Source organism: Pseudophryne corroboree, chromosome 11, assembly GCF_028390025.1.
Source record: "Pseudophryne corroboree isolate aPseCor3 chromosome 11, aPseCor3.hap2, whole genome shotgun sequence".
NCBI lineage: Eukaryota > Metazoa > Chordata > Amphibia > Anura > Myobatrachidae > Pseudophryne > Pseudophryne corroboree.
This window is the reverse complement of record NC_086454.1, coordinates 64376718-64398238: the sequence shown is the minus strand read 5'-3', so window position 1 is coordinate 64398238 and position 21521 is coordinate 64376718. Positions and strand designations below refer to the sequence as shown.

Here is a 21521-nt window from a genome sequence, read left to right as displayed (position 1 = left end):
ACAAACATCACCATTTAGAGTTTGCTGTCACTGTAGTGTAAACAAGAAAATTATGCAGGAATAAGGTTTAACCTATATTAAGGGCTCTGCTGTAAAAAATTTTTAATTGCATCCCATATCAGTTTAACAAAGCCCAAGAAATGTCATAGACTTTAATTATCTAAACATAAATAATTTTAACCTATACTTGTGAGCTAATCCACCATCATGGGGAATAAAGCATTTGCAAAATAAATTCTAGATAGTAGTATTGACATTGCATGTTCAAATATCAAGACACTTGCTCATGTTTACCATCTTAAAGTAGACTTCTTGATTTGACTTGTTTATTTTGGCCATTTGTGTGTCAGTAGCAGTATTTGTAAAAATGCCTCTTCTACCTAAAAAGCATTGTGACGACGAGGATGAGCACAATGGATTAGCAGTCCATCGCCTTAACCACTCGGCCACCTCGTCTCACTGGTATGCAATCTGGCAAACTTTCCAACACCACTTGTTATACTTCAAAGTCAATTCTTTATGTTCTTGTAGATTGTGTCATTTTCACAATCACGAGCTTGATAGCAAGTCGACTTTCAACCATCCTTGGCTTTAGGAACATTTATTTAATTTTAACCGAAACTTGTGAACAAATCCACCATCACCCACCTCACAAACAAAAATGATTTTTAATACTTCTGGCCAATAACATGACCTTCTCTGTAAAAGTAATGTATTAATTTTCACTAAATGTGTTCTATGCTTGTCTTTAATGAAGTGACAGACTATGTTACATGAGTTACAGTAATTTCAAATCTCTGCAAATATTACAAACATCACCATTTAGAGTTTGCTGTCACTGTAATGTAAACAAGAAAATTATGCAGGAATAAGGTTTAACCTATATTAAGGGCTCTGCTGTAAAAATTTTTTAACTGCATCCCATATCAGTTTAACAGAGCCAAAGAAATGTCATAGACTTTAAATTATCTAAACATAAATCATTTTAACCTATACTTGTGAGCTAATCCACCATCATGGGGGATAAAGCATTTGCAAAATAAATTCTAGATAGTAGTATTGACATTGCATGTTCAAATATCAAGACACTTGCTCATGTTTACCATCTTAAAGAAGACTTCTTGATTTGACTTGTTTATTTTGGCCATTTGTGTGTCAGTAGCAGTGTTTGTAAAAATGCCTCTTCTACCTAAAGAGCATTGTGACGACAAGGATGGGATTTGAACCCATGCGGGAAGAGCACAATGGATTAGCAGTCCATCGCCTTAACCACTCAGTCACCTCGTCTCACTGGTATGCAGTCTGGCAAAATTTCCAACACCACTTGTTATACTTCAAAGTCAATTCTTTATGTTCTTGTAGATTGTGTCATTTTCACAATCACAAAATAGATAGTAAGTCGACTTTCAACCATCCTTGGCTTTAGGAACATTTATTTAATTTTAACCGATACTTGTGAACAAATCCACCATCATCCACCTCACAAACAAAAATGATTTTTAATACTTCTGGCCAATAACATGACCTTCTCTGTAAAAGTAATGTATTAATTTTCACTAAATGTGTTCTATGCTTGTCTTTAAGGAAGTGACAGACTATGTTACATGAGTTACAGTAATTTCAAATCTCTGCAAATATTACAGACATCACCATTTAGAGTTTGCTGTCACTGTAATGTAAACAAGAAAATTATGCAGGAATAAGATTTAACCTATATTAAGGGCTCTGCTGTAAAAAAATTTAACTGCACCCCATATCAGTTTAATAAAGCCCAAGAAATGTCATAGACTTTAATTATCTAACATAAATTATTTTAACCTATACTTGTGAGTTAATCCACCATCATGGGGAAATAAAGCATTTGCCAAACAAATTCAAGATAGTAGTATTGACAATGCATGTTCAAATATCAAGACACTTGCTCATGTTTACCATCTTAAAGTAGACTTCTTGATTTGACTTGTTTATTTTGGCCATTTTTGTGTCAGCTTCACTTGCTGGTTTATGATGCAGTATTTGTAAAAATGCCTCTTCTACCGAAAGAGCATTGTGACGATGAGGATGGGATTTGAAACCATGCGTGCAGAGCACAATGGATTAGCTGTCCATCGCCTTAACCACTCGGCCACCTCGTCTCACTGGAATGCAATCTGGCAAACTTTCCAACACCACTTGTTATACTTCAAAGTCAATTCTTTATGTTCTTGTAGATTGTGTCATTTTCACAATCACGAGCTTGATAGCAAGTCGACTTTCAACCATCCTTGGCTTTAGGAACATTTATTTAATTTTAACCGAAACTTGTGAACAAATCCACCATCACCCACCTCACAAACAAAAATAATTTTTAATACTTCTGGCCAATAACATGACCTTCTCTGTAAAAGTAATGTATTAATTTTCACTAAATGTGTTCTATGCTTGTCTTTAATGAGGTGACAGACTATGTTACATGAGTTACAGTAATTTCAAATCTCAGCAAATATTACAAACATCACCATTGAGAGTTTGCTGTCACTGTAATGTAAACAAGAAAATTATGCAGGAATAAGGTTTAACCTACATTAAGGGCTCTGCTGTAAAAAAAATTAAGTGCATCCCATATCAGTTTAACAAAGCCCAAGAAATGTCATAGACTTTAATTATCTAAACTTAAATCATTTTAACCTATACTTGTGAGCTAATCCACCATCATGGGGAATAAAGCATTTGCAAAATAAATTCTAGGTAGTAGTATTGACATTGCATGTTCAAATATCAAGACACTTGCTCATGTTTACCATCTTAAAGTAGACTTCTTGATTTGACTTGTTTATTTTGGCCATTTGTGTGTCAGTAGCAGTATTTGTAAAAATGCCTCTTCTACCTAAAACGTATTGTGACGACTAGGATGGGATTTGAACCCATGCGTGCTGAGCACAATGGATTAGCAGTCCATCGCCTTAACCACTCGGCCACCTCGTCTCACTAGTATGCAATCTGGCAAACATTCCAACACCACTAGCTATACTTCAAAGTCAATTCTTTATGTTCTTGTAGATTGTGTAATTTTCACAATCACGAGCTAGATAGTAAGTCGACTTTCAACCATCCCTGGCTTTAGGAACATTTATTTAATTTTAACCGAAACTTGTGAACAAATCCACCATCATCCACCTCACAAACAAAAATGAATTTTAATACTTCTGGCCAATAACATGACCTTCTCTGTAAAAGTAATGTATTAATTTTCACTAAATGTGTTCTATGCTTGTCTTTAAGGAAGTGACAGACTATGTTACATGAGTTACAGTAATTTCAAATCTCTGCAAATATTGCAAACATCACCATTTAGAGTTTGCTGTCACTGTAATGTAAACAAGAAAATTATGCAGGAATAAGGTTTAACCTATATTAAGGGCTCTGCTGTAAAAAAAATTAACTGCACCCCATATCAGTTTAATAAAGCCCAAGAAATGTCATAGACTTTAACTATCTAAACATAAATTATTTTAACCTATACTTGTGAGTTAATCCACCATCATGGGGAAATAAAGCATTTGCCAAACAAATTCAAGATAGTAGTATTGACAATGCATGTTCAAATATCAAGACACTTGCTCATGTTTACCATCTTAAAGTAGACTTCTTGATTTTGGCCATTTTTGTGTCAGCTTCACTTGCTGGTTTATGAAGCAGTATTTGTAAAAATGCCTCTTCTACCTAAAGAGCATTTGTGACGACAAGGATGGGATTTGAACCCATGCATGCAGAGCACAATGGATTAGCAGTCCATCGCCTTAACCACTCGGCCACCTTGTCTCACTGGTATGCAGTCTGGCAAAATTTCCATCACCACTTGTTATACTTCAAAGTCAATTCTTTATGTTCTTGTAGATTGTGTCATTTTCACTATCACGAGCTAGATAGTAAGTCGACTTTCAACCATCCTTGGCTTTAGGAACATTTATTTAATTTTAACCGATACTTATGAACAAATCCACCATCATCCACCTCACAAACAAAAATGATTTTTAATACTTCTGGCCAATAACATGACCTTCTCTGTAAAAGTAATGTATTAATTTTCACTAAATGTGTTCTATGCTTGTCTTTAAGGAAGTGACAGACTATGTTACATGAGTTACAGTAATTTCAAATCTCTGCAAATATTACAAACATCACCATTTAGAGTTTGCTGTCACTGTAATGTAAACAAGAAAATTATGCAGGAATAAGGTTTAACCTATATTAAGGGCTCTGCTGTAAAAAATTTTAACTGCACCCCATATCAGTTTAATAAAGCCCAAGAAATGTCATAGACTTTAATTATCTAAACATAAATTATTTTAACCTATACTTGTGAGTTAATCCACCATCATGGGGAATAAAGCATTTGCAAAATAAATTCTATATAGTAGTATTGACATTGCATGTTCAAATATCAAGACACTTGCTCATGTTTACCATCTTAAAGTAGACTTCTTGATTTGACTTGTTTAATTTGGCCATTTGTGTGTCAGTAGCAGTATTTGTAAAAATGCCTCTTCTACCTAAAAAGCATTGTGACGACGAGGATGAGCACAATGGATTAGCAGTCCATCGCCTTCACCACTCGGCCACCTCGTCTCACTGGTATGCAATCTGGCAAACTTTCCAACACCACTTGTTATACTTCAAAGTCAATTCTTTATGTTCTTGTAGATTGTGTCATTTTCACAATCACGAGCTTGATAGCAAGTCGACTTTCAACCATCCTTGGCTTTAGGAACATTTATTTCATTTTAACCAAAACTTGTGAACAAATCCACCATCACCCACCTCACAAACAAAAATGATTTTTAATACTTCTGGCCAATAACATGACCTTCTCCGTAAAAGTAATGTATTAATTTTCACTAAATGTGTTCTATGCTTGTCTTTAATGAAGTGACAGACTATGTTACATGAGTTACAGTAATTTCAAATCGCTGCAAATATTACAAACATCACCATTTAGAGTTTGCTGTCACTGTAGTGTAAACAAGAAAATTATGCAGGAATAAGGTTTAACCTATATTAAGGGCTCTGCTGTAAAATTTTTTTAATTGCATCCCATATCAGTTTAACAAAGCCCAAGAAATGTCATAGACTTTAATTATCTAAACATAAATAATTTTAACCTATACTTGTGAGCTAATCCACCATCATGGGGAATAAAGCATTTGCAAAATAAATTCTAGATAGTAGTATTGACATTGCATGTTCAAATATCAAGACACTTGCTCATGTTTACCATCTTAAAGTAGACTTCTTGATTTGACTTGTTTATTTTGGCCATTTGTGTGTCAGTAGCAGTATTTGTAAAAATGCCTCTTCTACCTAAAAAGCATTGTGACGACGAGGATGAGCACAATGGATTAGCAGTCCATCGCCTTAACCACTCGGCCACCTCGTCTCACTGGTATGCAATCTGGCAAACTTTCCAACACCACTTGTTATACTTCAAAGTCAATTCTTTATGTTCTTGTAGATTGTGTCATTTTCACAATCACGAGCTTGATAGCAAGTCGACTTTCAACCATCCTTGGCTTTAGGAACATTTATTTAATTTTAACCGAAACTTGTGAACAAATCCACCATCACCCACCTCACAAACAAAAATGATTTTTAATACTTCTGGCCAATAACATGACCTTCTCTGTAAAAGTAATGTATTAATTTTCACTAAATGTGTTCTATGCTTGTCTTTAATGAAGTGACAGACTATGTTACATGAGTTACAGTAATTTCAAATCTCTGCAAATATTACAAACATCACCATTTAGAGTTTGCTGTCACTGTAATGTAAACAAGAAAATTATGCAGGAATAAGGTTTAACCTATATTAAGGGCTCTGCTGTAAATTTTTTTTAACTGCATCCCATATCAGTTTAACAGAGCCAAAGAAATGTCATAGACTTTAAATTATCTAAACATAAATCATTTTAACCTATACTTGTGAGCTAATCCACCATCATGGGGGATAAAGCATTTGCAAAATAAATTCTAGATAGTAGTATTGACATTGCATGTTCAAATATCAAGACACTTGCTCATGTTTACCATCTTAAAGAAGACTTCTTGATTTGACTTGTTTATTTTGGCCATTTGTGTGTCAGTAGCAGTGTTTGTAAAAATGCCTCTTCTACCTAAAGAGCATTGTGACGACAAGGATGGGATTTGAACCCATGCGGGAAGAGCACAATGGATTAGCAGTCCATCGCCTTAACCACTCAGTCACCTCGTCTCACTGGTATGCAGTCTGGCAAAATTTCCAACACCACTTGTTATACTTCAAAGTCAATTCTTTATGTTCTTGTAGATTGTGTCATTTTCACAATCACGAGCTAGATAGTAAGTCGACTTTCAACCATCCTTGGCTTTAGGAACATTTATTTAATTTTAACCGATACTTGTGAACAAATCCACCATCATCCACCTCACAAACAAAAATGATTTTTAATACTTCTGGCCAATAACATGACCTTCTCTGTAAAAGTAATGTATTAATTTTCACTAAATGTGTTCTATGCTTGTCTTTAAGGAAGTGACAGACTATGTTACATGAGTTACAGTAATTTCAAATCTCTGCAAATATTACAGACATCACCATTTAGAGTTTGCTGTCACTGTAATGTAAACAAGAAAATTATGCAGGAATAAGATTTAACCTATATTAAGGGCTCTGCTGTAAAAAAATTTAACTGCACCCCATATCAGTTTAATAAAGCCCAAGAAATGTCATAGACTTTAATTATCTAACATAAATTATTTTAACCTATACTTGTGAGTTAATCCACCATCATGGGGAAATAAAGCATTTGCCAAACAAATTCAAGATAGTAGTATTGACAATGCATGTTCAAATATCAAGACACTTGCTCATGTTTACCATCTTAAAGTAGACTTCTTGATTTGACTTGTTTATTTTGGCCATTTTTGTGTCAGCTTCACTTGCTGGTTTATGATGCAGTATTTGTAAAAATGCCTCTTCTACCGAAAGAGCATTGTGACGATGAGGATGGGATTTGAAACCATGCGTGCAGAGCACAATGGATTAGCTGTCCATCGCCTTAACCACTCGGCCACCTCGTCTCACTGGAATGCAATCTGGCAAACTTTCCAACACCACTTGTTATACTTCAAAGTCAATTCTTTATGTTCTTGTAGATTGTGTCATTTTCACAATCACGAGCTTGATAGCAAGTCGACTTTCAACCATCCTTGGCTTTAGGAACATTTATTTAATTTTAACCGAAACTTGTGAACAAATCCACCATCACCCACCTCACAAACAAAAATAATTTTTAATACTTCTGGCCAATAACATGACCTTCTCTGTAAAAGTAATGTATTAATTTTCACTAAATGTGTTCTATGCTTGTCTTTAATGAGGTGACAGACTATGTTACATGAGTTACAGTAATTTCAAATCTCAGCAAATATTACAAACATCACCATTGAGAGTTTGCTGTCACTGTAATGTAAACAAGAAAATTATGCAGGAATAAGGTTTAACCTACATTAAGGGCTCTGCTGTAAAAAAAATTAAGTGCATCCCTTATCAGTTTAACAAAGCCCAAGAAATGTCATAGACTTTAATTATCTAAACTTAAATCATTTTAACCTATACTTGTGAGCTAATCCACCATCATGGGGAATAAAGCATTTGCAAAATAAATTCTAGGTAGTAGTATTGACATTGCATGTTCAAATATCAAGACACTTGCTCATGTTTACCATCTTAAAGTAGACTTCTTGATTTGACTTGTTTATTTTGGCCATTTGTGTGTCAGTAGCAGTATTTGTAAAAATGCCTCTTCTACCTAAAACGTATTGTGACGACTAGGATGGGATTTGAACCCATGCGTGCTGAGCACAATGGATTAGCAGTCCATCGCCTTAACCACTCGGCCACCTCGTCTCACTAGTATGCAATCTGGCAAACATTCCAACACCACTAGCTATACTTCAAAGTCAATTCTTTATGTTCTTGTAGATTGTGTAATTTTCACAATCACGAGCTAGATAGTAAGTCGACTTTCAACCATCCCTGGCTTTAGGAACATTTATTTAATTTTAACCGAAACTTGTGAACAAATCCACCATCATCCACCTCACAAACAAAAATGAATTTTAATACTTCTGGCCAATAACATGACCTTCTCTGTAAAAGTAATGTATTAATTTTCACTAAATGTGTTCTATGCTTGTCTTTAAGGAAGTGACAGACTATGTTACATGAGTTACAGTAATTTCAAATCTCTGCAAATATTGCAAACATCACCATTTAGAGTTTGCTGTCACTGTAATGTAAACAAGAAAATTATGCAGGAATAAGGTTTAACCTATATTAAGGGCTCTGCTGTAAAAAAAATTAACTGCACCCCATATCAGTTTAATAAAGCCCAAGAAATGTCATAGACTTTAACTATCTAAACATAAATTATTTTAACCTATACTTGTGAGTTAATCCACCATCATGGGGAAATAAAGCATTTGCCAAACAAATTCAAGATAGTAGTATTGACAATGCATGTTCAAATATCAAGACACTTGCTCATGTTTACCATCTTAAAGTAGACTTCTTGATTTTGGCCATTTTTGTGTCAGCTTCACTTGCTGGTTTATGAAGCAGTATTTGTAAAAATGCCTCTTCTACCTAAAGAGCATTTGTGACGACAAGGATGGGATTTGAACCCATGCATGCAGAGCACAATGGATTAGCAGTCCATCGCCTTAACCACTCGGCCACCTTGTCTCACTGGTATGCAGTCTGGCAAAATTTCCATCACCACTTGTTATACTTCAAAGTCAATTCTTTATGTTCTTGTAGATTGTGTCATTTTCACTATCACGAGCTAGATAGTAAGTCGACTTTCAACCATCCTTGGCTTTAGGAACATTTATTTAATTTTAACCGATACTTATGAACAAATCCACCATCATCCACCTCACAAACAAAAATGATTTTTAATACTTCTGGCCAATAACATGACCTTCTCTGTAAAAGTAATGTATTAATTTTCACTAAATGTGTTCTATGCTTGTCTTTAAGGAAGTGACAGACTATGTTACATGAGTTACAGTAATTTCAAATCTCTGCAAATATTACAAACATCACCATTTAGAGTTTGCTGTCACTGTAATGTAAACAAGAAAATTATGCAGGAATAAGGTTTAACCTATATTAAGGGCTCTGCTGTAAAAAATTTTAACTGCACCCCATATCAGTTTAATAAAGCCCAAGAAATGTCATAGACTTTAATTATCTAAACATAAATTATTTTAACCTATACTTGTGAGTTAATCCACCATCATGGGGAATAAAGCATTTGCAAAATAAATTCTATATAGTAGTATTGACATTGCATGTTCAAATATCAAGACACTTGCTCATGTTTACCATCTTAAAGTAGACTTCTTGATTTGACTTGTTTAATTTGGCCATTTGTGTGTCAGTAGCAGTATTTGTAAAAATGCCTCTTCTACCTAAAAAGCATTGTGACGACGAGGATGAGCACAATGGATTAGCAGTCCATCGCCTTCACCACTCGGCCACCTCGTCTCACTGGTATGCAATCTGGCAAACTTTCCAACACCACTTGTTATACTTCAAAGTCAATTCTTTATGTTCTTGTAGATTGTGTCATTTTCACAATCACGAGCTTGATAGCAAGTCGACTTTCAACCATCCTTGGCTTTAGGAACATTTATTTCATTTTAACCAAAACTTGTGAACAAATCCACCATCACCCACCTCACAAACAAAAATGATTTTTAATACTTCTGGCCAATAACATGACCTTCTCCGTAAAAGTAATGTATTAATTTTCACTAAATGTGTTCTATGCTTGTCTTTAATGAAGTGACAGACTATGTTACATGAGTTACAGTAATTTCAAATCGCTGCAAATATTACAAACATCACCATTTAGAGTTTGCTGTCACTGTAGTGTAAACAAGAAAATTATGCAGGAATAAGGTTTAACCTATATTAAGGGCTCTGCTGTAAAAATTTTTTAATTGCATCCCATATCAGTTTAACAAAGCCCAAGAAATGTCATAGACTTTAATTATCTAAACATAAATAATTTTAACCTATACTTGTGAGCTAATCCACCATCATGGGGAATAAAGCATTTGCAAAATAAATTCTAGATAGTAGTATTGACATTGCATGTTCAAATATCAAGACACTTGCTCATGTTTACCATCTTAAAGTAGACTTCTTGATTTGACTTGTTTATTTTGGCCATTTGTGTGTCAGTAGCAGTATTTGTAAAAATGCCTCTTCTACCTAAAAAGCATTGTGACGACGAGGATGAGCACAATGGATTAGCAGTCCATCGCCTTAACCACTCGGCCACCTCGTCTCACTGGTATGCAATCTGGCAAACTTTCCAACACCACTTGTTATACTTCAAAGTCAATTCTTTATGTTCTTGTAGATTGTGTCATTTTCACAATCACGAGCTTGATAGCAAGTCGACTTTCAACCATCCTTGGCTTTAGGAACATTTATTTAATTTTAACCGAAACTTGTGAACAAATCCACCATCACCCACCTCACAAACAAAAATGATTTTTAATACTTCTGGCCAATAACATGACCTTCTCTGTAAAAGTAATGTATTAATTTTCACTAAATGTGTTCTATGCTTGTCTTTAATGAAGTGACAGACTATGTTACATGAGTTACAGTAATTTCAAATCTCTGCAAATATTACAAACATCACCATTTAGAGTTTGCTGTCACTGTAATGTAAACAAGAAAATTATGCAGGAATAAGGTTTAACCTATATTAAGGGCTCTGCTGTAAATTTTTTTTAACTGCATCCCATATCAGTTTAACAGAGCCAAAGAAATGTCATAGACTTTAAATTATCTAAACATAAATCATTTTAACCTATACTTGTGAGCTAATCCACCATCATGGGGGATAAAGCATTTGCAAAATAAATTCTAGATAGTAGTATTGACATTGCATGTTCAAATATCAAGACACTTGCTCATGTTTACCATCTTAAAGAAGACTTCTTGATTTGACTTGTTTATTTTGGCCATTTGTGTGTCAGTAGCAGTGTTTGTAAAAATGCCTCTTCTACCTAAAGAGCATTGTGACGACAAGGATGGGATTTGAACCCATGCGGGAAGAGCACAATGGATTAGCAGTCCATCGCCTTAACCACTCAGTCACCTCGTCTCACTGGTATGCAGTCTGGCAAAATTTCCAACACCACTTGTTATACTTCAAAGTCAATTCTTTATGTTCTTGTAGATTGTGTCATTTTCACAATCACGAGCTAGATAGTAAGTCGACTTTCAACCATCCTTGGCTTTAGGAACATTTATTTAATTTTAACCGATACTTGTGAACAAATCCACCATCATCCACCTCACAAACAAAAATGATTTTTAATACTTCTGGCCAATAACATGACCTTCTCTGTAAAAGTAATGTATTAATTTTCACTAAATGTGTTCTATGCTTGTCTTTAAGGAAGTGACAGACTATGTTACATGAGTTACAGTAATTTCAAATCTCTGCAAATATTACAGACATCACCATTTAGAGTTTGCTGTCACTGTAATGTAAACAAGAAAATTATGCAGGAATAAGATTTAACCTATATTAAGGGCTCTGCTGTAAAAAAATTTAACTGCACCCCATATCAGTTTAATAAAGCCCAAGAAATGTCATAGACTTTAATTATCTAACATAAATTATTTTAACCTATACTTGTGAGTTAATCCACCATCATGGGGAAATAAAGCATTTGCCAAACAAATTCAAGATAGTAGTATTGACAATGCATGTTCAAATATCAAGACACTTGCTCATGTTTACCATCTTAAAGTAGACTTCTTGATTTGACTTGTTTATTTTGGCCATTTTTGTGTCAGCTTCACTTGCTGGTTTATGATGCAGTATTTGTAAAAATGCCTCTTCTACCGAAAGAGCATTGTGACGATGAGGATGGGATTTGAAACCATGCGTGCAGAGCACAATGGATTAGCTGTCCATCGCCTTAACCACTCGGCCACCTCGTCTCACTGGAATGCAATCTGGCAAACTTTCCAACACCACTTGTTATACTTCAAAGTCAATTCTTTATGTTCTTGTAGATTGTGTCATTTTCACAATCACGAGCTTGATAGCAAGTCGACTTTCAACCATCCTTGGCTTTAGGAACATTTATTTAATTTTAACCGAAACTTGTGAACAAATCCACCATCACCCACCTCACAAACAAAAATAATTTTTAATACTTCTGGCCAATAACATGACCTTCTCTGTAAAAGTAATGTATTAATTTTCACTAAATGTGTTCTATGCTTGTCTTTAATGAGGTGACAGACTATGTTACATGAGTTACAGTAATTTCAAATCTCAGCAAATATTACAAACATCACCATTGAGAGTTTGCTGTCACTGTAATGTAAACAAGAAAATTATGCAGGAATAAGGTTTAACCTACATTAAGGGCTCTGCTGTAAAAAAAATTAAGTGCATCCCATATCAGTTTAACAAAGCCCAAGAAATGTCATAGACTTTAATTATCTAAACTTAAATCATTTTAACCTATACTTGTGAGCTAATCCACCATCATGGGGAATAAAGCATTTGCAAAATAAATTCTAGGTAGTAGTATTGACATTGCATGTTCAAATATCAAGACACTTGCTCATGTTTACCATCTTAAAGTAGACTTCTTGATTTGACTTGTTTATTTTGGCCATTTGTGTGTCAGTAGCAGTATTTGTAAAAATGCCTCTTCTACCTAAAACGTATTGTGACGACTAGGATGGGATTTGAACCCATGCGTGCTGAGCACAATGGATTAGCAGTCCATCGCCTTAACCACTCGGCCACCTCGTCTCACTAGTATGCAATCTGGCAAACATTCCAACACCACTAGCTATACTTCAAAGTCAATTCTTTATGTTCTTGTAGATTGTGTCATTTTCACAATCACGAGCTTGATAGCAAGTCAACTTTCAACCATCCTTGGCTTTAGGAACATTTATTTAATTTTAACCGAAACTTGTGAACAAATCCACCATCACCCACCTCACAAACAAAAATGATTTTTAATACTTCTGGCCAATAACATGACCTTCTCTGTAAAAGTAATGTATTAATTTTCACTAAATGTGTTCTATGCTTGTCTTTAATGAAGTGACAGACTATGTTACATGAGTTACAGTAATTTCAAATCGCTGCAAATATTACAAACATCATCATTTAGAGTTTGCTGTCACTGTAATGTAAACAAGAAAATTATGCAGGAATAAGGTTTAACATATATTAAGGGCTCTGCTGTAAAAATTTGTTTTTTAATTGCATCCCATATCAGTTTAACAAAGCCCAAGAAATGTCATAGACTTTAATTATCTAAACATAAATAATTTTAACCTATACTTGTGAGTTAATTCACCATCACGGGGAAATAAAGCATTTGCCAAACAAATTCAAGATAGTAGTATTGACAATGCATGTTCAAATATCAAGACACTTGCTCATGTTTACCATCTTAAAGTAGACTTCTTGATTTGACTTGTTTATTTTGGCCATTTTTGTGTCAGCTTCACTTGCTGGTTTATGATGCAGTATTTGTAAAAATGCCTCTTCTACCGAAAGAGCATTGTGATGACGAGGATGGGATTTGAACCCATGCGTGCAGAGCACAATGGATTAGCAGTCCATCGCCTTAACCACGCGGCCACCTCGTCTCACTGGTATGCAATTTGGCAAACTTTCCAACACCACTTGTTATACTTCAAAGTCAATTCTTTATGTTCTTGTAGATTGTGTCATTTTCACAATCACGAGCTTGATAGCAAGTCGACTTTCAACCATCCTTGGCTTTATGAACATTTATTTAATTTTAACCGAAACTTGTGAACAAATTCACCATCATCCACCTCACAAACAAAAAAGATTTTTAATACTTCTGGCCAATAACATGACCTTCTCTGTAAAAGTAATGTATTAATTTTCACTAAATGTGTTCTATGCTTGTCTTTAATGAGGTGACAGACTATGTTACATCAGTTACAGTAATTTCAAATCTCAGCAAATATTACAAACATCACCATTTAGAGTTTGCTGTCACTGTAATGTAAACAAGAAAATTATGCAGGAATAAGGTTTAACCTATATTAAGGGCTCTGCTGTAAATTTTTTTTAACTGCATCCCATATCAGTTTAACAAAGCCCAAGAAATGTCATAGACTTTAATTATCTAAACATAAATCATTTTAACCTATACTTGTGAGCTAATCCACCATCATGGGGAATAAAGCATTTGCAAAATAAATTCTAGATAGTAGTATTGACATTGCATGTTCAAATATCAAGACACTTGCTCACGTTTACCATCTTAAAGTAGACTTCTTGATTTGACTTGTTTATTTTGGCCATTTGTGTGTCAGTAGCAGTATTTGTAAAAATGCCTCTTCTACCTAAAAAGCATTGTGACGACGAGGATGAGCACAATGAATTAGCAGTCCATCGCCTTAACCACTCGGCCACCTCGTCTCACTGGTATGCAATCTGGCAAACTTTCCAACACCACTTGTTATACTTCAAAGTCAATTCTTTATGTTCTTGTAGATTGTGTCATTTTCACAATCACGAGCTTAATAGCAAGTCGACTTTCAACCATCCTTGGCTTTAGGAACATTTATTTAATTTTAACCGAAACTTGTGAACAAATCCACCATCACCCACCTCACAAACAAAAATGATTTTTAATACTTCTGGCCAATAACATGACCTTCTCTGTAAAAGTAATGTATTAATTTTCACTAAATGTGTTCTATGCTTGTCTTTAATGAAGTGACAGACTATGTTACATGAGTTACAGTAATTTCAAATCTCTGCAAATATTACAAACATCACCATTTAGAGTTTGCTGTCACTGTAATGTAAACAAGAAAATTATGCAGGAATAAGGTTTAACCTATATTAAGGGCTCTGCTGTAAAAATGTATTAACTGCATCCCATATCAGTTTAACAAAGCCCAAGAAATGTCATAGACTTTAAATTATCTAAACATAAATCATTTTAACCTATACTTGTGAGCTAATCCACCATCATGGGGGATACAGCATTTGCAAAATAAATTCTAGATAGTAGTATTGACATTGCATGTTCAAATATCAAGACACTTGCTCATGTTTACCATCTTAAAGTAGACTTCTTGATTTGACTTGTTTATTTTGTCCATTTGTGTGTCAGTAGCAGTATTTGTAAAAATGCCTCTTCTACCTAAAAAGCATTGTGACGACGAGGATGGGATTTGAACCCATGCGTGCAAAGCACAATGGATTAGCAGTCCATCGCCTTAACCACTCGGCCACCTCGTCTCACTGGTATGCAATCTGGCAAACATTCCAACACCACTAGTTATACTTCAAAGTCAATTCTTTATGTTCTTGTAGATTGTGTCATTTTCACAATCGCCAGCTTGATAGTAAGTCGACTTTCAACCATCCTTGGCTTTAGGAACATTTATTTAATTTTAACCGATACTTGTGAACAAATCCACCATCATCCACTTCACAAACAAAAATGATTTTTAATACTTCTGGCCAATAACATGACCTTCTCTGTAAAAGTAATGTATTAATTTTCACTAAATGTGTTCTATGCTTGTCTTTAATGAAGTGACAGACTATGTTACATGAGTTACAGTAATTTCAAATCTCTGCAAATATTACAAACATCACCATTTAGAGTTTGCTGTCACTGTAATGTAAACAAGAAAATAATGCAGGAATAAGGTTTAACCTATATTAAGGGCTCTGCTGTAAAATTTTTTAACTGCACCCCATATCAGTTTAATAAAGCCCAAGAAATGTCATAGACTTTAATTATCTAAACATAAATTATTTTAACCTATACTTGTGAGTTAATCCACCATCATGGGGAAATAAAGCATTTGCCAAACAAATTCAAAATAGTAGTATTGACGATGCATGTTCAAATATCAAGACACTTGCTCATGTTTACCATCTTAAAGTAGACTTCTTGATTTGACTTGTTTATTTTGGCCATTTTTGTGTCAGCTTCACTTGCTGGTTTATGAAGCAATATTTGTAAAAATGCCTCTTCTACCTAAAGAGCATTGTGACGACAAGGATGGGATTTGAACCCATGCGTGCAGAGCACAATGGATTAGCAGTCTATCGCCTTAACCACTCGGCCACCTTGTCTCACTGGTATGCAGTCTGGCAAAATTTCCATCACCACTTGTTATACTTCAAAGTCAATTCTTTATGTTCTTGTAGATTGTGTCATTTTCACAATCACGAGCTAGATAGTAAGTCGACTTTCAACCATCCTTGGCTTTAGGAACATTTATTTAATTTTAACCGATACTTGTGAACAAATCCACCATCATCCACCTCACAAACAAAAATGATTTTTAATACTTCTGGCCAATAACATGACCTTCTCTGTAAAAGTAATGTATTAATTTTCACTAAATGTGTTCTATGCTTGTCTTTAAGGAAGTGACAGACTATGTTACATGAGTTACAGTAATTTCAAATCTCTGCAAATATTACAAACATCACCATTTAGAGTTTGCTGTCACTGTAATGTAAACAAGAAAATTATGCAGGAATAAGGTTTAACCTATATTAAGGGCTCTGCTGTAAAAATTTTTAACTGCACCCCATATCAGTTTAATAAAGCCCAAGAAATGTCATAGACTTTAATTATCTAAACATAAATTATTTTAACCTATACTTGTGAGTTAATCCACCATCATGGGGAAATAAAGCATTTGCCAAACAAATTCAAGATAGTAGTATTGACAATGCATGTTCAAATATCAAGACACTTGCTCATGTTTACCATCTTAAAGTAGACTTCTTGATTTGACTTGTTTATTTTGGCCATTTTTGTGTCAGCTTCACTTGCTGGTTTATGAAGCAGTATTTGTAAAAATGCCTCTTCTACCTAAAGAGCATTGTGACGACAAGGATGGGATTTGAACCCATGCGTGCAGAGCACAATGGATTAGCAGTCCATCGCCTTAACCACTCGGCCACCTCGTCTCACTGGTATGCAGTCTGGCAAAATTTCCAACACCACTTGTTATACTTCAAAGTCAATTCTTTATGTTCTTGTAGATTGTGTCATTTTCACAATCACCAGCTTGATAGTAAGTCGACTTTCAACCATCCTTGGCTTTAGGAACATTTATTTAATTTTAACCGATACTTGTGAACAAATCCACCATCATCCACTTCACAAACAAAAATGATTTTTAATACTTCTGGCCAATAACATGACCTTCTCTGTAAAAGTAATGTATTAATTTTCACTAAATGTGTTCTATGCTTGTCTTTAATGAAGTGAGAGACAATGTTACATGAGTTACAGTAATTTCAAATCTCTGCAAATATTACAAACATCACCATTTAGAGTTTGCTGTCACTGTAATGTAAACAATAAAATTATGCAGGAATAAGGTTTAACCTATATTAAGGGCTCTGCTGTAAAAATTTTTAACTGCACCCCATATCAGTTTAATAAAGCCCAAGAAATGTCATAGACTTTAATTATCTAACATAAATTATTTTAACCTATACTTGTGAGTTAATCCACCATCATGGGGAAACAAAGCATTTGCCAAACAAATTCAAGATAGTAGTATTGACAATGCATGTTCAAATATCAAGACACTTGCTCATGTTTACCATCTTAAAGTAGACTTCTTGATTTGACTTGTTTATTTTGGCCATTTTTGTGTCAGCTTCACTTGCTGGTTTATGATGCAGTATTTGTAAAAATGCCTCTTCTACCGAAAGAGCATTGTGACGACGAGGATGGGATTTGAACCAATGCGTGCAGAGCACAATGGATTAGCAGCCCATCGCCTTAACCACTCGGCCACCTCGTCTCACTGTTATGCAATCTAGCAAACTTTCCAACACCACTTGTTATACTTCAAAGTCAATTCTTTATGTTCTTGTAGATTGTGTCATTTTCACAATCACGAGCTTGATAGCAAGTCGACTTTCATCCATCCTTGGCTTTAGGAACATTTATTTAATTTTAACCGAAACTTGTGAACAAATCCACCATCACCCACCTCACAAACAAAAATGATTTTTAATACTTCTGGCCAATAACATGACCTTCTCTGTAAAAGTAATGTATTAATTTTCACTAAATGTGTTCTATGCTTGTCTTTAATGAGGTGACAGACTATGTTACATGAGTTACAGTAATTTCAAATCTCAGCAAATATTACAAACATCACCATTTAGAGTTTGCTGTCAATGTAATGTAAACAAGAAAATTATGCAGGAATAAGGTTTAACCTATATTAAGGGCTCTGCTGTAAAAAATTTTTAACTGCATCCCATATCAGTTTAACAAAGCCCAAGAAATGTCATAGACTTTAATTATCTAAACATAAATCATTTTAACCTATACTTGTGAGCTAATCCACCATCATGGGGAATAAAGCATTTGCAAAATAAATTCTAGGTAGTAGTATTGACATTGCATGTTCAAATATCAAGACACTTGCTCATGTTTACCATCTTAAAGTAGACTTCTTGATTTGACTTGTTTATTTTGGCCATTTGTGTGTCAGTAGCAGTATTTGTAAAAATGCCTCTTCTACCTAAAAAGTATTGTGACGACTAGGATGGGATTTGAACCAATGCGTGCTGAGCACAATGGATTAGCAGTCCATTGCCTTAACCACTCGGCCACCTCGTCTCACTGGTATGCAATTTGGCAAACATTCCAACACCACTAGTTATACTTCAAAGTCAATTCTTTATGTTCTTGTAAATTGTGTCATTTTCACAATCACGAGCTTGATAGCAAGTCGACTTTCAACCATCCTTGGCTTTAGGAACATTTATTTAATTTTAACCGAAACTTGTGAACAAATCCACCATCACCCACCTCACAAACAAAAATGATTTTTAATACTTCTGGCCAATAGCATGACCTTCTCTGTAAAAGTAATGTATTAAGTTTCACTAAATGTGTTCTATGCTTGTCTTTAATGAAGTGACAGACTATGTTACATGAGTTACAGTAATTTCAAATCTCTGCAAATATTACAAACATCACCATTTAGAGTTTGCTGTCACTGTAATGTAAACAAGAAAATTATGCAGGAATAAGGTTTAACCTATATTAAGGGCTCTGCTGTAAAAAAAATGTAATTGCATCCCATATCAGTTTAACAAAGCCAAAGAAATGTCATAGACTTTAATTATCTAAACATAAATTATTTTAACCTATACTTGTGAGCTAATCCACCATCATGGGGAATAAAGCATTTGCAAAATAAATTCTAGATAGTAGTATTGACATTGCATGTTCAAATATCAAGACACTTGCTCATGTTTACCATCTTAAAGTAGACTTCTTGATTTTGACTTGTTTATTTTGGCCATTTGTGTGTCAGTAGCAGTATTTGTAAAAATGCCTCTTCTACCTAAAAAGCATTGTGACGACGAGGATGGGATTTGAACCCATGCGTGCAGAGCACAATGGATTAGCAGTCCATCGCCTCAACCACTCGGCCACCTCGTCTCACTGGTATGCAATCTGGCAAACATTCCAACACCACTAGTTATACTTCAAAGTCAATTCTTTATGTTCTTGTAGATTGTGTCATTTTCACAATCGCCAGCTTGATAGTAAGTCGACTTTCAACCATCCTTGGCTTTAGGAACATTTATTTAATTTTAACCGATACTTGTGAACAAATCCACCATCATCCACTTCACAAACAAAAATGATTTTTAATACTTCTGGCCAATAACATGACCTTCTCTGTAAAAGTAATGTATTAATTTTCACTAAATGTGTTCTATGCTTGTCTTTAATGAAGTGACAGACTATGTTACATGAGTTACAGTAATTTCAAATCTCTGCAAATATTACAAACATCACCATTTAGAGTTTGCTGTCACTGTAATGTAAACAAGAAAATTATGCAGGAATAAGGTTTAACCTATATTAAGGGCTCTGCTGTAAAAATGTTTTAACTGCATCCCATATCAGTTTAACAAAGCCCAAGAAATGTCATAGACTTTAAATTATCTAAACATAAATCATTTTAACCTATACTTGTGAGCTAATCCACCATCATGGGGGATAAAGCATTTGCAAAATAAATTCTAGATAGTAGTATTGACATTGCATGTTCAAATATCAAGACACTTGCTCATGTTTACCATCTTAAAGTAGACTTCTTGATTTGACTTGTTTATTTTGGCCATTTGTGTGTCAGTAGCAGTATTTGTAAAAATGCCTCTTCTACCTAAAAAGCATTGTGACGACGAGGATGGGATTTGAACCCATGCGTGCAGAGCACAATGGATTAGCAGTCCATCGCCTTAACCACTCGGCCACCTCGTCTCACTGGTATGCAATCTGGCAAACATTCCAACACCACTAGTTATACTTCAAAGTCAATTCTTTATGTTCTTGTAGATTGTGTAATTTTCACAATCGCCAGCTTGATAGTAAGTCGACTTTCAACCATCCTTGGCTTTAGGAACATTTATTTAATTTTAACCGATACTTGTGAACAAATCCACCATCATCCACTTCACAAACAAAAATGATTTTTAATACTTCTGGCCAATAACATGACCTTCTCTGTAAAAGTAATGTATTAATTTTCACTAAATGTGTTCTATGCTTGTCTTTAATGAAGTGACAGACTATGTTACATGAGTTACAGTAATTTCAAATCTCTGCAAATATTACAAACATCACCATTTAGAGTTTGCTGTCACTGTAATGTAAACAAGAAAATTATGCAGGAATAAGGTTTAACCTATATTAAGGGCTCTGCTGTAAAATTTTTTAACTGCACCCCATATCAGTTTAATAAAGCCCAAGAAATGTCATAGACTTTAATTATCTAAACATAAATTATTTTAACCTATACTTGTGAGTTAATCCACCATCATGGGGAAATAAAGCATTTGCCAAACAAATTCAAGATAGTAGTATTGACGATGCATGTTCAAATATCAAGACACTTGCTCATGTTTACCATCTTAAAGTAGACTTCTTGATTTTGGCCATTTTTGTGTCAGCTTCACTTGCTGGTTTATGAAGCAGTATTTGTAAAAATGCCTCTTCTACCTAAAGAGCATTGTGACAACAAGGATGGGATTTGAACCCATTCGTGCAGAGCACAATGGATTAGCAGTCCATCGCCTTAACCACTCGGCCACCTCGTCTCACTGGTATGCAGTCTGGCAAAATTTCCAACACCACTTGTTATACTTTAAAGTCAATTCTTTATGTTCTTGTAGATTGTGTCATTTTCACAATCACGAGCTAGATAGTAAGTCGACTTTCAACCATCCCTGGCTTTAGGAACATTTATTTAATTTTAACCGATACTTGTGAACAAATCCACCATCATCCACCTCACAAAGAAAAATTAATTTTAATACTTCTGGCCAATAACATGACCTTCTCTGTAAAAGTAATGTATTAATTTTCAC

General features: G+C 34.6%; 20 non-coding genes across 20 annotated transcripts; all 20 read right to left on the bottom strand.

The window, feature by feature from the left end:
• Positions 1-1205: 1205 nt before the first annotated feature.
• Positions 1206-1287, bottom strand: TRNAS-GCU (transfer RNA serine (anticodon GCU)). Its single transcript has one exon. It is a non-coding gene; the product is annotated as a tRNA-Ser (tRNA).
• Positions 1288-2053: 766 nt separating this feature from the next.
• Positions 2054-2135, bottom strand: TRNAS-GCU (transfer RNA serine (anticodon GCU)). Its single transcript has one exon. It is a non-coding gene; the product is annotated as a tRNA-Ser (tRNA).
• A 747-nt stretch (positions 2136-2882) lies between these two features.
• TRNAS-GCU (transfer RNA serine (anticodon GCU)) lies at positions 2883-2964 on the bottom strand. The gene has a single exon. It is a non-coding gene; the product is annotated as a tRNA-Ser (tRNA).
• Positions 2965-3719: 755 nt separating this feature from the next.
• Positions 3720-3801, bottom strand: TRNAS-GCU (transfer RNA serine (anticodon GCU)). Its single transcript has one exon. It is a non-coding gene; the product is annotated as a tRNA-Ser (tRNA).
• Positions 3802-6165: 2364 nt separating this feature from the next.
• On the bottom strand, positions 6166-6247 carry TRNAS-GCU (transfer RNA serine (anticodon GCU)). The gene has a single exon. It is a non-coding gene; the product is annotated as a tRNA-Ser (tRNA).
• A 766-nt stretch (positions 6248-7013) lies between these two features.
• TRNAS-GCU (transfer RNA serine (anticodon GCU)) lies at positions 7014-7095 on the bottom strand. Its single transcript has one exon. It is a non-coding gene; the product is annotated as a tRNA-Ser (tRNA).
• Positions 7096-7842: 747 nt separating this feature from the next.
• On the bottom strand, positions 7843-7924 carry TRNAS-GCU (transfer RNA serine (anticodon GCU)). The gene has a single exon. It is a non-coding gene; the product is annotated as a tRNA-Ser (tRNA).
• A 755-nt stretch (positions 7925-8679) lies between these two features.
• On the bottom strand, positions 8680-8761 carry TRNAS-GCU (transfer RNA serine (anticodon GCU)). Its single transcript has one exon. It is a non-coding gene; the product is annotated as a tRNA-Ser (tRNA).
• Positions 8762-11125: 2364 nt separating this feature from the next.
• On the bottom strand, positions 11126-11207 carry TRNAS-GCU (transfer RNA serine (anticodon GCU)). The gene has a single exon. It is a non-coding gene; the product is annotated as a tRNA-Ser (tRNA).
• A 766-nt stretch (positions 11208-11973) lies between these two features.
• Positions 11974-12055, bottom strand: TRNAS-GCU (transfer RNA serine (anticodon GCU)). The gene has a single exon. It is a non-coding gene; the product is annotated as a tRNA-Ser (tRNA).
• Positions 12056-12802: 747 nt separating this feature from the next.
• Positions 12803-12884, bottom strand: TRNAS-GCU (transfer RNA serine (anticodon GCU)). The gene has a single exon. It is a non-coding gene; the product is annotated as a tRNA-Ser (tRNA).
• Positions 12885-13656: 772 nt separating this feature from the next.
• On the bottom strand, positions 13657-13738 carry TRNAS-GCU (transfer RNA serine (anticodon GCU)). The gene has a single exon. It is a non-coding gene; the product is annotated as a tRNA-Ser (tRNA).
• A 1557-nt stretch (positions 13739-15295) lies between these two features.
• On the bottom strand, positions 15296-15377 carry TRNAS-GCU (transfer RNA serine (anticodon GCU)). Its single transcript has one exon. It is a non-coding gene; the product is annotated as a tRNA-Ser (tRNA).
• A 767-nt stretch (positions 15378-16144) lies between these two features.
• TRNAS-GCU (transfer RNA serine (anticodon GCU)) lies at positions 16145-16226 on the bottom strand. The gene has a single exon. It is a non-coding gene; the product is annotated as a tRNA-Ser (tRNA).
• A 767-nt stretch (positions 16227-16993) lies between these two features.
• Positions 16994-17075, bottom strand: TRNAS-GCU (transfer RNA serine (anticodon GCU)). The gene has a single exon. It is a non-coding gene; the product is annotated as a tRNA-Ser (tRNA).
• A 766-nt stretch (positions 17076-17841) lies between these two features.
• Positions 17842-17923, bottom strand: TRNAS-GCU (transfer RNA serine (anticodon GCU)). Its single transcript has one exon. It is a non-coding gene; the product is annotated as a tRNA-Ser (tRNA).
• Positions 17924-18671: 748 nt separating this feature from the next.
• Positions 18672-18753, bottom strand: TRNAS-GCU (transfer RNA serine (anticodon GCU)). Its single transcript has one exon. It is a non-coding gene; the product is annotated as a tRNA-Ser (tRNA).
• Positions 18754-19502: 749 nt separating this feature from the next.
• On the bottom strand, positions 19503-19584 carry TRNAS-GCU (transfer RNA serine (anticodon GCU)). Its single transcript has one exon. It is a non-coding gene; the product is annotated as a tRNA-Ser (tRNA).
• A 749-nt stretch (positions 19585-20333) lies between these two features.
• TRNAS-GCU (transfer RNA serine (anticodon GCU)) lies at positions 20334-20415 on the bottom strand. Its single transcript has one exon. It is a non-coding gene; the product is annotated as a tRNA-Ser (tRNA).
• Positions 20416-21169: 754 nt separating this feature from the next.
• Positions 21170-21251, bottom strand: TRNAS-GCU (transfer RNA serine (anticodon GCU)). Its single transcript has one exon. It is a non-coding gene; the product is annotated as a tRNA-Ser (tRNA).
• Between the last annotated feature and the right edge of the window lie 270 nt (positions 21252-21521).